The sequence below is a fragment of the Bactrocera dorsalis genome, chromosome 3, assembly GCF_023373825.1.
Source record: "Bactrocera dorsalis isolate Fly_Bdor chromosome 3, ASM2337382v1, whole genome shotgun sequence".
NCBI classification, from domain to species: Eukaryota; Metazoa; Arthropoda; class Insecta; order Diptera; family Tephritidae; genus Bactrocera; species Bactrocera dorsalis.
This window is the reverse complement of record NC_064305.1, coordinates 70,866,429-70,883,668: the sequence shown is the minus strand read 5'-3', so window position 1 is coordinate 70,883,668 and position 17,240 is coordinate 70,866,429. Positions and strand designations below refer to the sequence as shown.

Sequence of the window (17,240 nt, the reverse complement as noted above, 5' to 3'; positions counted from 1 at the left end):
TCTATGATTTATGTAGATTTTGACTTCGAAATTGCTTGCAGGTGCATTAGAGGCAGGCTCCGCAGCTTTCTTATCAGCAAGAACCTCAGCTTGAAATATACTCGTACTGCAGTGGTTCGGCAACTTAATAGTCTGCCTTATGCCTAACTCTGGTATATGCAGTATATCCCCGCACCAAGAAAAAAAGATAAAAAGAAACCCATTAAATTCCACTGTGAAAAGTCCAAACAGTTTCTAAAAGATTTTAAAAAATCTTCAATAAACCGACTACCTTTCATCGAGAAAAGTTTTTTATCGCCACTGAGAAAGTGTACTTTCTTTTTCCGTATATAAATCAGCTTTTGGACGAGTTCACCATGGCGCGCTTAGCTTTTAGGTCTTCTCCATTTTTTCTTTCCAATGCAGACATCACTTCGTTTGATGTTGTTATTATTATATCAGCCGATAGCATTACTGATATAATTTTGCGGAATAAATCTCAGTCCACTTCCGTTACGTAGACCCATCTGTTGTAGGAGAGCTAGTCTTCGTAGAAAGCCCACAGATTCAATAATCTACCATTCGACGACTAAGAGCTGTCTCATCGCTGGTTAAGAAACTTCCCACTGCCCCATTAAAGATTGCGTCATAGAATCTTGTCGTTGTTTACGTCTTGAATACACAAACTAAGTCATTTTGTACCGATTAAGAAACACCCGTCCAACCCCACTAGTATCGAATCTTATCATTGTCCACGTCTTAGGGACCATATTAAGTCATATGGATTGGTTAAGAAACACCACTCTGATCCACTAAAGACTGTCTCATCGAATTGTATCGTTGCTCACGCCTTAGAGATACCCCTCTGACCCACTAATAACTGTTTTATCGAATCTTATCGTTGTCTATGACTTACTTACAGTCACACCTTAAGACATGACAAATTATACAACATCTTCGAAGCTCTAAAAAATCCGGACTTATTTCCGACCAAAGGAATACAAATCTTTACAAATTTTTTTAGTCGGGCTATTATTATTATTTTATAGAAAAGTTCTAGGGATTATTCTAAGCAACTTTGCCTAAGAAACTATAGGTCTAAAACAGATTTCGGGCCATCGAATTTTAAAGCGAAGTTTTTTAGGTATTATAAAATTTTTTTCGTCATTTGCAATTTAATGCGTGGGTGTATTTTTATATTCTCCTGAACATTTGTCGGAATCGGCCAGATTGAACATCTATATCACATATCTCCCATACAACGGATTTTTTCGATTCTTTAAAATTCGCCTTAAAAATCGCTGACTTGAAACTTCTCCTTTAGGCAAAGTTGTACAGAAGTGCTGGCTGTCAATATCTCAGAGTAATTTTTCGATAAAATCAAAAGGATATTCATGAAATTACCTAGCCTTTCTGGTTTTTATCCAGAGTATATTCCTGCTGTTCCTCAAAAGAACGGCTTTATAGGATACAAGATGACAAGAAATACTTTACAGACGGTAATAGTTCTCTCAAAAATATTTAAAATATCAACCAGCCTTTCACAAGCTGTTAAAAACTGAACGGTTTTGGTTCCGAATCCATACCTGCTGTTAAGCTTCAAAAAGGCAAGAAATGTCTTACAGAACTGAAGGTAGTTCTCTCAGTAAATTCAAGGCGAAGATGGACTTATCTGCTTAAAAGATATATTTGTAACATAACATAACACTAGTACCGAATTCGAGAGGCAAATTAGATGTTTAATACCACCATCTACTCATGCATATATGTACATACATACATACAAAATTTTAATGAATACTTTATACAATAAATACTACTACACTTTATTAAATGGCAGATTCTCCTCGTACTCGTATGATTACTCTCCAAACAAAAAAAAACATGTATTAAAATAAATTCACGGAATTTTAAACATTCTATTGAAAAACTATAAAATAGTATACCCACACATACATTTTTCTACTATATTAGAGATAAATACTTGCCAACAATTTGATTCGATAACCGTATAGCTGAGTATCACGGTTAGTTACCCGCTTTTTTTGCCGCCAACATTTACCCACACAGCAACAAACAGTTGGATATGAAAGCAAAAACACACACCGCCATTGTTGCTGGCTGCCCGTCCGCTTGTTGGTACTATTGTTGTCTATAATTGAACTACAGATAAATATATATGTACATATATCAGTAGATGTTATTTACAAACGCATAATGTTATTATTGTAATCGAAATTCTCGTCATTATCATTATTATTATATTCGTATTGTAGTCAATTGCTGGCGCAGGCGAATAAGTTCGTGTGTGTAGCTGTTCGTTTGGCTGGTCAGGCAGAGTTCGCGAGCTCGAGATACTCTGTTTTGAGTTGAAGAATGGTACTGACGGCTTGACTTTCGGAGTTTATGTGAGGTTTGAGCGAGATGTGACAGTTAGCGCGAATTGGACTGGAGATCTTTAGTAGGAAACTATAAGTCTAAAACAGAAACGGAAATCTTGAAACTGTTTCTAAAATTGTTTTGTGGAACCAACTTTACCCAGAAAAGAAATCTGGAGTGTTTTCATTCATTCGGACGATATGGCCTAGCCAACTCAGCCGTTGTCCCTTAATTCGCTGAACTATGTTAATGTCGTCGTATATCTCGTACAGCTCATCATTCCATCGACTGCGGTATTCACCGTTGTCAATGCGTAAAAGACCATGAATCTTCCGCGGAACCTTTCTCTGGAAATCTTGTAACTATGACTCATCAGATGTTGTCATCGTGCATATCTCTGCACCTTATAGAAGGACGGGGATGATGAATGACTTGCAGAGTTTGGTCTTTGTTTGTTGAGATAGGACCTTACTTCTCAACTGCTTTCTCAGTCCGAAGTATTTCTTGCCTTGTCTGAAACTTCCTTTCCGATCCTGACTGAGCATTTAGTAATGCTTAACGTCAGTTTACATAGCGGTATTAGTTTTACAGCTATACCAAATGCAGACATAGCCTTATCCCACGCTAGTTGGCGCAAATTGTGGGGTCCCCTTTTTGTGGATTGGGTAGAGCCCACTTAATTTCCAATCGTCGGGCATGTTTTCGTCTAAACATATTCTACAAAGAAGCTCGGGCCGCCAATTCATCGGTCCCCGCCGCTTTGTTGTTCTTCAGACGGGTAATTGCTATTCGAACTTCTTCATGGTCTGGCAATGGAACGTATGCTTCCTCGTCATCGATTGGGGAATCGGGTTCACCATCTCCTGAAACCAGTTTCTCAGTTTGTGATACATCGATTTAAAATGTTCATGCACGAAAACTCCTTTATTTGACAAGATATCTTAATGAAATTTGTCTGCGTTTATAGTTCAAGCAAACTCGTCATATGTTAAGGGTATGCTATCTTCGGTGCAACCGAAGTTAACGTTTCTTTCTTAATATTAACTAAAAATTCACTTATTTTAGAAACGTTGTGAAGAAATTTATTCAAGATCCGGGTTAAATTGGGACTGTTGATCTAATTTTAGAAAACAATTCCATTCTGCTAATTCTTTACAACAACACAGGGCAGAAACTTGGGCTTAAACCAGTGGTCGGCATTTCATAGCAAAATTTTGCAAACTAACTTCACACGTACGCTTACGCTCTATCGTTCAGTCGTTGTCGAGCCATCAACGAATTAACATCACGCAAGACCATAGCGCAAAACGAAATATGCCCTGCGAGAAATATTTTATGATTCTAAATGCCTTTGATGCCATGCAATGCCTTTTATGTTCCAAGTCTTTTACAGATAATAGGGAATATATCCTCAAAAGACAATTTGTTAATTTTCATTATACTATTAATTATTTAGATTATATGCTTAATTTTAATTCCAATTTCTCACTGGGCTACTTTATTTTTGTGCTCACTAACACAGTGACAGATCCTCTCATGCCGACCACTGGCTTAAACCATAAATTTTAGTTATATGTATAAGTTGTTGTTGTTGTCGTTATAATATCACTATAATCGTGCTATGGCAAACTCACAATCACCAACTAGATCTGTGATAATTTTATTATATTTATTTATCTTTTTATTTTCTTTCTCTGCCTCAAGCTACTCATAATATTGGCTTTTGTTCGCACACAATACAAGTTTTCCGCCATTTTTGCTGTTATTGTAAATTAATATTGTTATCGTGTTTATTCTTGTTGCTTCTTCATTTCAATCTACCATTGGTTTTGTTTTCTGTTTTTTTTTTAACTAAAAATCTCTGATATTTCTTCTATTTAATTGTTGTGCACAAAATAAGAATAACAAATTTATTTAAGAAAAAATGTAAAAACAATAACAAAAACATGTTAAGTCACCGATCACTTGACAATGTTGCCGACCTACCTACCCAGCGCATCGCCCCTACAACCCACCGACCCGGAACACCCGTGCCGCAAAGTGACGTGAAGTGATGCTCCAATACTACTCGAACGTGGATTATCTACGTAAACACGTACAAATGCGTATGTATGTATTAGTATACTACATATGTATAAATATATGTAATTTTTGTTGTTGCACACTTGTAGTCTTCAACATCTTCAACCACTTTGAACGCTAGGTGGCCACTTGCCATCGCAAGAAAGACTTAATGGTACCGTCATATTGTATGTAACGGGTGATTTTTTTGAGGTTAGGATTTTCATGCATTAGTATTTGACAGATCACGTGGGATTTCAGACATGGTGTCAAAGAGAAAGATGCTCAGTATGCTTTGACATTTCATCATGAATAGACTTACTAACGAGCAACGCTTGCAAATCATTGAATTTTATTACCAAAATGAGTGTTCGGTTCGAAATGTGTTTCGCGCGCGTGTTTTGTTCAGCGATGATGCTCATTTCTGGTTGAATGGCTACGTAAATAAGCAAAATTGCCGCATTTGGGGTGAAGAGCAACCAGAAGCCGTTCAAGAACTGCCCATGCATCCCGAAAAATGCACTGTTTGGTGTGGTTTGTACGCTGGTGGAATCATTGGACCGTATTTTTTCAAAGATGCTGTTGGACGCAACGTTACGGTGAATGGCGATCGCTATCGTTCGATGCTAACAAACTTTTTGTTGCCAAAAATGGAAGAACTGAACTTGGTTGACATGTGGTTTCAACAAGATGGCGCTACATGCCACACAGCTCGCGATTCTATGGCCATTTTGAGGGAAAACTTCGGACAACAATTCATCTCAAGAAATGGACCCGTAAGTTGGCCACCAAGATCATGCGATTTAACGCCTTTAGACTATTTTTTGTGGGGCTACGTCAAGTCTAAAGTCTACAGAAATAAGCCAGCAACTATTCCAGCTTTGGAAGACAACATTTCCGAAGAAATTCGGGCTATTCCGGCCGAAATGCTCGAAAAAGTTGCCCAAAATTGGACTTTCCGAATGGACCACCTAAGACGCAGCCGCGGTCAACATTTAAATGAAATTATCTTCAAAAAGTAAATGTCATGAACCAATCTAACGTTTCAAATAAAGAACCGATGAGATTTTGCAAATTTTATGCGTTTTTTTTTTTAAAAAGTTATCAAGCTCTTAAAAAATCACCCTTTATATGTATATGTATATCTATATACATAAATACATATATTGAAATTGTCAGACAAACAAGCGGTCTCGGCAATATTTATACCTACGAATATTTCATATACATACATATGTAAAACCAAAGACACATATTCCTGCAAGTGGTTGAACAGGTGGATCGAAAGAGGGACGAACGTGCTCACCGATTAACTGACTGACTGGCAGGCGGCCCATGATGGGTTGACTGGTTCGCTGCTTGTTGCTCGGGTTACAAACATGTCACCAACGCACCAAATCGAATAGCAATGGACTGTAATATAAGTGGCGACAATTTACGAGGGTTAGTTACAGGCAAACCGGAATTTGTTTCGTCAGCGCCGCGGTAATCATAAATTTAAGAATCGGGTAGAAGCCATCAAAAAGACATTAAATCAAAGTGTTTATAGTGAACGAGCAAAATCTTATAACTGTCAGGAAAATATATGTGGAAAGTTGTCAAGTATTTGACTGAACTCTTATTCTTCATAAAGAGTGCAAACGGCTGACTAACTCTGTTGTTAAACCGTCTAAAACTTTGTGTAATAGATGGTTGTTTGAATCTAAGAACTATATTTGCGAGCCTCGACGTATTGAAGATGTTGACTGTTACGCTGACCCGTTGTTTTTGACGTTATTAAGTTGGAGGTTTAAGGATGAAGTCATGTGTAGAAGTTCACGCAAGTGAGGAAAGTTCTCTGATCGCCATTCACTTGGGAGTGGCAGGAAGCTTCGAACAGCACGACATAATCTCAACTCTAACCGTGGGTGCGATTGATGAGCTCGTAGAGGTTTTCAGCTCTGTGTGTCGTGAAAGCTCCTGTCCTCTTAAAACTCTGAACGGTAAAAGGAAACCCTTTTGGTAGACGTCGGAGCTAACGGAGATCAGATCTTCGAACAAAAGATCCTTCAAGAAAGCCCATAGAAGTGGCTCTAGTGACGATTGGGCGGTCTATTCGACTGGGCTGGATATACATATACAAGCACGAGTTACAGAAAACCAAGAGGTCCTCTTGAAGAGCCTTCAGCAGAATCGTGTGATACCCCTGCGACGCTCACATTGGAACGGAATGGAGTTGATTCGAGTCGTTCTACCACTACACCGCAATCAGCTCCAATGCGATTGCAAGATTCTTTGGCCTAGAGTAGAACGCAGCAGATCTTCTGAACTATTTTCCCATAGCAAAAATTAGTCTTCATGGGGTAAGACTAAAAATATTGACACATTCAAGTTGTCAAAGCTTATAGAAGAGTGTAAGGCACTTTCTCCTCCATTTTCTAGGCTTTGCTGGACTGAAGATGAAGCAACTCGGTAGTCTTATCTTTGGCGATACAGAAGACAGTCTAAAATGAGCTTAGCCGTCTGAGCAAATTTGTGATAGGCTGAAAGCGCTTTGTCGACTGGTAAGGGTCTTATGATCTATCATATTGGAGTTTTAGGTAATACAACGACCGCAATGCTAAGCCGTTCAAGTGAGATTCCTGTTAAGATCGTCCTCTTAATCTAAACTTTTTTCTTCCTTATTTAAAAGCCAGGCTTTGTTGAGTCGAGTCACAGTGTTCTGCTTTATGGAGGATGGTGTGACTTCTAGATATGAAGAAGAAAGCAATATCGCTTACTCACTTTAAAGTCCGACAACAATCTTCGTTCTTCTTCTTTATTGACGTGGACACACATTATCGGTAATTCATCAGCAGAAAATGTAGTTATAATTTCCGCTGTCGGTTGAGAAAATTTCGAAAAGAGTCATTAAAAAATGGTCTTCTCCAGCTTTACTTCTTAATTGGCCAACAAGTCTTAAGTTTAATGCCATTTCCGAATTCCAGTTCGATATTATAACGGTTTATTTGTAATGTGGTTATCAATATCATTTAACACGCGACACGCCCTCGTAAATGTAGAAATTTCATTAAAAACAAATTGTAATAACAACAGAAAAAAAACAGTGCGAACAAGTAACCGGTTGGATAGCTTCGCAGAAGCAACATCGCACAAGAACAGCTGCAACAACAATCCAGTCGGCAAGCAGTCAAGCAACACAAAAATCGCCAACACTAGCCTTTTATAAAGGCGATCAGCCAAAACCGAAGCCACATCTCACAAAATAACTGCAATAGCAACAACTAGCATACTAACTGCTACAAAAACAACTACAAACAACACTAAATAAATAGATAGATAGCTAACAACAAATCCAGCTGGCACTGAGAAAAAATCTAAGATCTTCTATTCGACTTGTCCAACACGAGAGCGTCGCATGCGCGTGTTCAATGCGGCTGAGCGAGCGGCTTCGTGAGCGACAAAAGCTCAAACAAATATAACTAAATAAAACAAACATTAATAACTAAAAAGAAAAAATCGAAAAAGTCGCCATATATATAAAGTATAAAGTGAAATATCTCCAAACAACAAGTTCCAAAATAGTCCGCGAATTCCGCCGGCAAAAACACAGGAACGTACGCAAGCCGCTCTTTAACGCGTCGTGAACGACGAATAGACACGGATATGGTTAGACTATAACTTTTTGACGTTTTTTTTATAGTCAAGATCGAAAGAAACACGTTCAATTTATGCATATTTATGGTGTTCTAATATACATATTTACAAGCATAGCTTTATACTCGTATATGTACATAACTATATTGAAATGTGTGGGTAAAAATTCTACGTGGGCTTGGAATTTCAGCAGTTCGGTCAAGTTCTGAACTCATATAATAATTTCTCAGGTAACTCAAATGACAGCTTGTTGTTAGTTGATTTGATGAGCAGATGGTCTTCAGATTGTAATCAAAAAAGCAAGAGAGCACTCGTAGATATTAAAAAATGATCGCAGGTCATGACAGTAACATTCTTAATAGGCTCACCATAATTTGGATGAGCGAATGGAAATATTTTTTTAATTATTATTTAAGGAATGTTGCACAACTACTTTTTCTTTATTCTTCTTCTTCCTTACTGGCATAGACACCGTTGACGCGTTTTAACCGAATTTGCAACAACGCGCCAGTCTTTTCTTGTTTAACAATGTGGCACTAATTGGAGATTCCAAGCGAAGCCAGGTCCTTCTCTACTTGGTCTTTCCCACGGAGTGGCGGTCTTCTTCTGCTGCCTTTGGCGGGCTCTGCGTCGAATACTTTCACATCTGGAGTGTTTTCGTCCATTCGGACGACATGAGCTAGCCTTTAAGAGATAAGAAAATCAGACCAAACTTTTCAAGCACAGATTTTAAACAATGCCTTTATTTGTACCATATCCTCGATAACTGCAGAGGAACTATGCTATTTCAATCTTCAAAGGAGAAATCTTTTACATTTTCAGCAATAAGACGCCGAATATTATCTTCGAAGGCGTCAATGGTCTGGAGCTTATCTGCGTACGATCTTGGAGACCACGCCAAAGGACCACGATGTAAAATAATACGATCACCAAAAGTTTCCTTCATTAAATTTATTGTTTCGTTGGCTATATGATGTTTATACAAAAAGTATCGCGAATTTTGAATTTTCGTGTATTCGGTTGTTTTGTGGCACATATCTCTTACTTATGCTGACAAGATCGGCTATTTTTAATGGTTAGTTGATTTTTGACAGCTGTTTTGGTCGGACGGACCTTGGTTCATATTCAATTTTTGTTCCAAAATAATAAATAATACTTGTAAAGCTGCTTAATCGAAGAGAACGAAAGTCATATCATTGCCTTCTACTAACTCCGATTCCTCCTTTTTTGCTTCTTCCTTCTTTTCGGCAGCAGCATCAGTACAAGCAGTTGAACTCAAAACTAACCCCGATGAGACCTCTCTGCCTTCTCTATCTTGATGAATAATGGTTCTCCAACCACTGATGACTTCGGGCTGTGAGCCCGCTCTTAGATCTAATTTGGTTTATGCATCTTATGGTGCAATCCGTTCCTATACATCTGAGATAAAGTTTGAACTTGAAGTGAAGCTAATGGAAAGAAATCCTTCAAGAGACTAACAACTGTAAATCACAAGCCATTTTAATTATGCTTGCAGCTTTCAAGAAGCAACTGTTGAACATGCTTATAGCAGCTTGTCCAAACTGTCTGCTTTGAGACATGGATCTTGAATCTCCTGAGCACATGATTCTAGACTCTCCAGCAATATGTATACTTTGGTTTAAGACCCTTAGATTTGAATAACCGAATAGGAATCGCTTCGCCTTAATGGCGTTCAGTAGATTCTTGGAACTAATTCTAGTGCATTGAGTTCTTGCGATGGATGAGAGAGTAAAATAGATTTTAGAACGCTATACAAGTCTCAATCCCTTTTAAATATATTATATATCCCAGAAAACTTTCATTGCCTTTTTTATTCTTGCCAAGTCCTTTAGTATGTCCTAAGAGAAAGCAGAATTAAGTGCAAACTTCGGACATGCTGGAATAACAAATGTATATACATATGTAAGTGAGTGTTTTAAATTCATACCAAACGTTGGAAATGGCAAGATTTTGACGATCAAGGATAGCTAGCTTCGTTTCAAACCAGCGACAGCGCCCACATCCACCCAGTTGAATTTCTTGGTGGTTCTGCCTGAATCCTACTCCTCAGATCTCCCAACCTTATCGTCGTAGTTAAAATAAAGTAAAGTTCTGATGAAAATCCTTCTTCCGTGAGTTTCAAACTTTTTTAAACCCTCTACTTCTCGGTTAAAATCTAAAGGCAAAACCAAATTGAAACGCATGCGCGTTCCAAATCTAATAAAGACGTTGACACTGAGTTAATAATAGTATTATTAGGCGCACAAATGAAATGCGCATGACAAAGTGTATAATTAGATTTAACACCTTTATGTTAAATAGGGCCTAACACAAATTGAACAAACACAACAAAAGCCAAAGCGGCTATCGGCGCTGGAAGACTTTAATGTCAAATGGATCATAGGTAAAGATTCTTCTTTCATCATACACACACGTACAACTTTCAATATTTATTACACGTGTAATTTGATACGCCCATATCGATGGCTGTTTTATAGCTTAAGAATTTTCGAAAGCAAAGCCTTTCGACTTTTTACGATTTCTGTTTTGGTGCGATCCCCACCAGCCACCATTAATCACTCTCACCAATATTATATACGCTACAAACGGCTTTTAACCACGATCAGCGCTCTCCTAGAGACACACATACACAGCAACACATGAGCCGTAAGTTAACAGCGAATAGTTTTGTAAGAGTGACCAGTTCGCCAATAGACGCAGGAGAGAGCCAAACAGGAGTGTAACTATTATTTTGTGCAAGAAGCAAAATGCTGAAAAGACGCTTAGCGATTACTCGTAGATCAACAATTGTCATTGTATGGATGCGAGAGATCACTGATCCACGCTACACACAAAAAGCGGCTCGAAGACAAACCGCCTGCTAGTAGTGGCTCAGTATAGAGCTAGACTTACAAGCTGGAGCGCGACGCGAAGCGAATTTGCAAAACAAGTAGCTTTTCTATGAGATTATTTGCGAAAATTTGCATTAAAAGCCGAAGTAATACGCGCAGTGATAATGTAAATAGACGGCAAGCGAGTATATGACAGAGTACGAATCTAGTACGAGTACTGACGACGAGCACCGCTGTCACTAGTTATTTGGCATTTTTTTGACAGGCGTCAAACGCGCAGTGACGCGGTAAACGTTATGTGCCTGATAGGTGACAAAAGCAGCCAATAAATGTGACAAAAGGATAAATAAATTAATAGATAAACAAGTTTGTGTATAAATAGCGCATAATTAACGAGATACAAACGCGCCTCAGGCGAAGAATGCGCGAGTGAATTTCGTGGGGAAATACGTTGCTAAAATGTAGAAAAAGTTCAAAATCAAGATTTTGATTATTTGTGAGCGGGTTTAGAACTCTCGAAAGTGTTAAAACTGAAAAGTATTTGTTAAACATTTGGTGTGAAGAAGTGTGAAGAAATGTGAAGTAAAATCAAATGAGGTAAATGAAACAAAAGGTGGCAACTACGCAATTTTTTCTTTTTTTAAATGTAACGTATTTATAGCAACAACTATGTGTTAGTGTAGTCCACATTTTCCAGTAGTAAATATATATAACAACCAATCAAACAACTATGCAACAGGTTTTGAAAGCAGATGAAAATATTAATTTCAATGCGATTGCCTGCGAAAAAAACGAGTGTGATTGGATTTGAAATTTTTATAGGCGACTGTTGACACAGAAAATGTGACGCCTAACAATATTAGTAAGTGTTTCAAAACAAAGCAAAACAAAAATTAAATAAAATATAATAAAATAAAATAAAATAAAATAAAATAAAATAAAATAAAATAAAATAAAATAAAAATAAAATAAAATAAAACAAAATAAAATAAAATAAAGTAAAATAAAATAAAATAAAATAAAATAAAATAAAATAAAATAAAATGAAAATAAATTAAAATAAAATAAATAATGAAATAAAATGATAAAATGAAAATAAAAATAAAATGAAATAAAATAAAATAAAATAAAAATAGAATAACATAAAAATAAAAATAATAAAATAAAATAAAATGAAAATAAAATGAAAATAAAAATAAAATAAAATAAAATATAATAAAAAAAATAAAAATAAAATGAAATAAAATAAAATAACTTAAAAAATAATGAAATTAAATAAAATAAAAATAAAAAAGTACAGAAAATAAATAAGATAGATAAAAAGAAAAATAAAAAAATACGGAAAATAAAATAAAACAAAAAATAAACAAAAAAATTAAAATAAAAAATAATGAAATTAAATAAAATAAAAATAAAAAAGTACAGAAAATAAATAAAATAGACAAAAAGAAAAATAAAAAAATACGGAAAATAAAATAAAACAAAAAAAATAAACAAAAAAAAATTAAAATAAAATAAAACGAAATAAAAAAATAAAATAAAATAAACAAAATAGACTAAAAAAATTAAAATAAAGTAAAATAAAATGAATTAAAAATAAAAAATTAAATAAAATAAAAATAAAAAAGTAGAGAAAATAAAATAAAAAAAGAAGGAAAGTAAAAAAAAACATAAAATAAAATAAAACAAAAAAACTTCCAAAAAGATAAATATTGAAAAAAAATTATCACCAAAAAAATTTCGAAAATAAAATAGAGAAAAAAACAATTAATTAATATAAAGAAAATAAAATTAAATTAAAACACTACAAAAAAGGTAAATATTGAAATAAATTGCCACTTTAAGCAAGCAACCAAAAAAATTCGAAAAAAATCCAAAAATTCCGCCAACTCCTTTCAGAGTCTTAAAGCAGTATTTACCAACACTAACTTTGACTTTTGTGACAGATTGAATTAAATCGTGTTGTAATCGAGGACCATTAACTTACTTGCACGAATTAATTTAAATTACAACAAAATGCGCGCTCACACAACCATACTACACATGCGCGCCAATATTTATACACAGGCACATAAAGTCTCCAAGTGGTCATGCCCCCATATTTACCCGTATTTTCATACAACAGCCATACAAACTTACTTAAATATACACATACATACACACAAATACACTGGCATATACACATGTATAAGGCTGTATGTTTATTATCTAAGCGCTAATTCAATTATAGGCCGAATCGCATATTCTTAGCGACAATGCTGAACAACTCAGCTCAACTCAGACGTAGCGTATACGAGGAAGCTGCTTCAAATTGGTCTCATATTGCAGCGACATCGTACGACAACGACAACGACGCCGACAATTGTTGTTGACTTAGCGCAGATCGACGACAAAGATTGCTACAAAAGTTTTAGTTGTAGTGAGTGAAAATCAGCGCTAAATCACAGTGCGACATAAACATTGCACAGTGGGCGCGCCTGGTGAAAATTATGTGCAATAAAGTAAAGACGAGAAGTTGAAAATTGCGTTTACTAGACAGCAAGGGCTTGTCAGGCATTATAAGCATCTCAACCATTGAGTGACAGGTCTCCTATTTTTTGACGTATAAACATTGATCTTGATAAAAGTTGGAAGTTTGAGATAAAGAAAAGTCGATTTTTTTTATGTTTAGATCGAGCTTATTCACCTGCTTTGGGACGTCTTTGAACTTGCTTAGAAAAATCGTCAGCTCTTGACTGGTTTTTTTCTTCATCTTGTGATGACAACCTTAATATGTTTCGATAAATTGAGAACCTAAATAGATAAGCTTCGGAAATTTTGCAATAATTTTCTCAGAGCATATGCCTATCGATTAAAACGATAAAAATTTGATATTTTTAAACGTCTTCGGGTACTTCGCCCTTAAGCCACATCTGAACAGACGATAGACTTTATAACCAGTGATAGTCATATGTTCCATCGAATGCGATATTCGCAGTGGCCAATGCGCAATGGACCACAAATCTTCCGTAGAACTTTTCTTTCGCAAACTCGTAACGTTCTTTAGATCTACACCATATTCATAGCTCTCGCCCTGGTAATGAGGGACTATAGTTCGGTTTTTGTTCGTCGAGAGACGAACTAGGATGGTTAAATAAAAAAATGTCGACATCCTACAGCATTTTCCTATAAACTTTAAGAACATTTCCTCGCCGGAGATAAGTTATACTTCCTTCATAAACCATGGAACATTAGCACATATTTTAAGTTTACATTTCTTCTCCAATTTTCCCCGCACCCATTTATAACTCTAGATCACTTTTTATACATATATACATATGTCAAAATAAACATACATATGTATATACTCGTATTAAATAAAATTTTTTGCGATCACATTTTCTTTCGAGTCTGTCTTTTACTTAGCATTCGTGTATGCGGCGTCGCTTTGCTCAACCATCGCTCACGTTATGTCACTTGTCATCAATCAAAAAGTCTTCTGGACATATTTTTTCTCACTGATATTCTTTGGTGGATTTGTGTTTAGCTTAATATGTAGTATATGAGGGTAGTTCCAAAGTTGGCCAAGCCAATATCCTTTATAACTTAAAGTTGAGGCCACTGACTCCGATTTTCGGTAGTAAATTGTTGGATCGTATCTCTTTCCATGATGAAATGGCAAACCTTACTAAAGAGAAATGTCAAAAGAGCGGGATAAAATATGGCGTCATTTGTTTGATCTATTGAAAAACACTATATACATATCTATTCGGCAATTCCATCCTGTTTTAAACTGTTCCTCCGAAAATGTTTGTTGATCAATTGTAATTATGGAAAGTCGAGAGATCACACCTAATTTCTATCGAAAAATGAAAAAGAGGCCTTGACGGAAAAGGTGATTTAGATAACCATACAATACTATAGAAGAAATATTCTCAAAAACATAGCAAGCCAAAGGATTACCTTTGAAACAATGAGAGGCCAATATGTGATACACATAACTTTTTGAAATTTCCCTTCAATCACCGGATATTCGTTATGACTTATGGACATTTCTGGAAAAATAACCCCACATTTTCGCCTATAAGCTTTTACGATCTCTCCTAAAACTCAGTAGATCAGTATATGGTTTAAGGTTTAGCTTTAGTTTTAGTCAGATGAAACACTGTTTCAAAATAAAATACTTTACTTATTGTACTTTAGTATTCTCATAAAGTCACAAAGAACACACTTCTTATAATATACCGCTTTGGTAAACCGTACATTTTTATAACCGATCTCGGTTTCTCTTGAGGCAACCCTCATCTTAGTTATGAATCTTGAAGTTGAATTTATGTAAAACTGTGCATTAATTTTCATTAAGTCATTTGTGGTTAGAGATGCACATTAACTATATTTCTTAGCTCCTGTACGATGATGGAGGTGTGACAATCACTAATATAATATGTCATCATCGTGCGAGCGACGTCACCGGCTGCTGAAAACACTTTCCCTTATAAAAAAAAAAAATAGTTTAGCTGACAATTTATTAGAAAAGCTGAAAATTGGTTGTTTGCAGTTTAAGGTGGATAGCAGAGAATTAAGACACTCATTGATAGGATCGAAGTCCGAAGTCTAGTCAGCGTATTGTGTTATGTCGTGGATGTTCATAAGGAAGGACGTCTTGATGCTCCTAGGGGCGGTTCCACTGCAAGCAGGTGACTGCTGGAATAATTTTTCGAATGCACCCCAGCGGAAAATGCTTGGGGATGAGTTCATTATGCTCCTTAAGTGGGAGCATGCGGTGTAGATGTTCAATCAACATCAAAAGGCATCCCGTTGTGGTCCGGAGTGCAGTGTTCTGGCGTGTATGTAGCTTCCTCGTCGTCATTTCACTGCATCTAGGCGACCATATTAGTGCGGCGTAGTTAAGGACCAGCCGGCCGATTGCGTTGTATGTTTCTTTGTATCTTTCCTATGTTCGCTAGCGACTTGAGGATTTTGTTGTGGCTCTGTACTTCGGCAATAATCGCGGTCGTGAGAAGAGTGAAGGAGCATAGGTTGACGAATGTCACACATAAAATCTTAGGGTTATTGGCAGTCGGATCGTCTTCAATATTAAGATCATGTCTGTACTTTTTCGTCCATACAATGAATATGGTCGCTGTGGATTTAGAGGGAAGAGTGCTAGGTTCCGTGCAACGAGGAATCGAGAAAAGTCGGAGAGATACCCGTTTACTTTTGAACATATGCCATCGATTCCATTGCTCGACGTTATTATCGTGTAATCATCAGCGTACGAAGTGACAGAAATTTTCTATGGTGGTTGAGGTAGTTTCGGGATATAGAAGTTAAACAGCAACGGGAAGAGGAGAAAAGTCTGCGGAACCCACTGTTTAATTCTTCTCAATTTAGAGTTTTTACCTCGACGCAGTGGAGTTGTGGTACTGTGCATCTTTCGGAAACCATGCTCTTGGTTTACATGAGTGATTGAGAGTAGCAAGACCTCGAACGTCTTCACTACTGGGGAGAGGAGAGTTATCGGAGGATTCAGTAGTGGGACCACTCTTCCGATTTTCTACACAACAGTTATTTGAAGAGTGGTCAGCGATAGGTTGAAAGCTTACATTGTAAGTGGTTCTGATGATTCTTTTACTGCGACCACTTTCGAACGAAATCTTACCTAACTAAACCCCTTCATAGGTTCGGGTATATACATACATATGTATGTCTGTATTGATACCCTTTAAAAAAATGGGACATTATAGGACATTATATAACGTTGGGCTCACCTCTGCTCTTACATGTTTTAAAAAATGTATATGTTCCTTAGCTGGTTAAATTAAAAAGGTGTTGACTGTACCTTATCGTTAAGTATTGACATTGCTCTTGACTTCGGCAGACCTTCTCAAACACCAAACACATTTTTTGCACTTTCAACATTTTTGCTTGTTTATTTAATATTTATTTCAAAACAATAGTGACTCGAAAGGGCAAATTGAATTTTATTCAAAACTAAGTGGGTGTTTTTCTACTATTTACATATATCTGTATGTATGTTATTTTCACATAATTTCCTGATAAGCAATCATTCATTGTTTACGAGTATACCCATTTTTCGCGTGGCATCCGTTCTAGGAAATGTTTTTTGATTGTTGCTGATAAACAAGGGAATGAATGATTCATTCTAGTGCAATTTACTACATATACCATATATTATATAATTCTGAGATTTTGAATTTTATTATAAAATAATTTTCAGTTGTTAGTTACATACTGAGCGATTTATACGAGAACAGGTTAAGAGACACGGCGATAGTCATTATTATGTACTAGGTAAGATGAAGAGGTACGGAATTTTGTTTACAATAATGA

General features: G+C 36.1%; 1 protein-coding gene across 1 annotated transcript in view; it reads left to right on the top strand.

Annotated features, from left to right (window-relative positions):
- LOC105227301 (uncharacterized) overlaps positions 1 to 17,240 on the top strand; it is a gene marked incomplete at its 3' end in the record, with an annotated part of 40,047 nt that overhangs the window by 2,898 nt on the left and 19,909 nt on the right.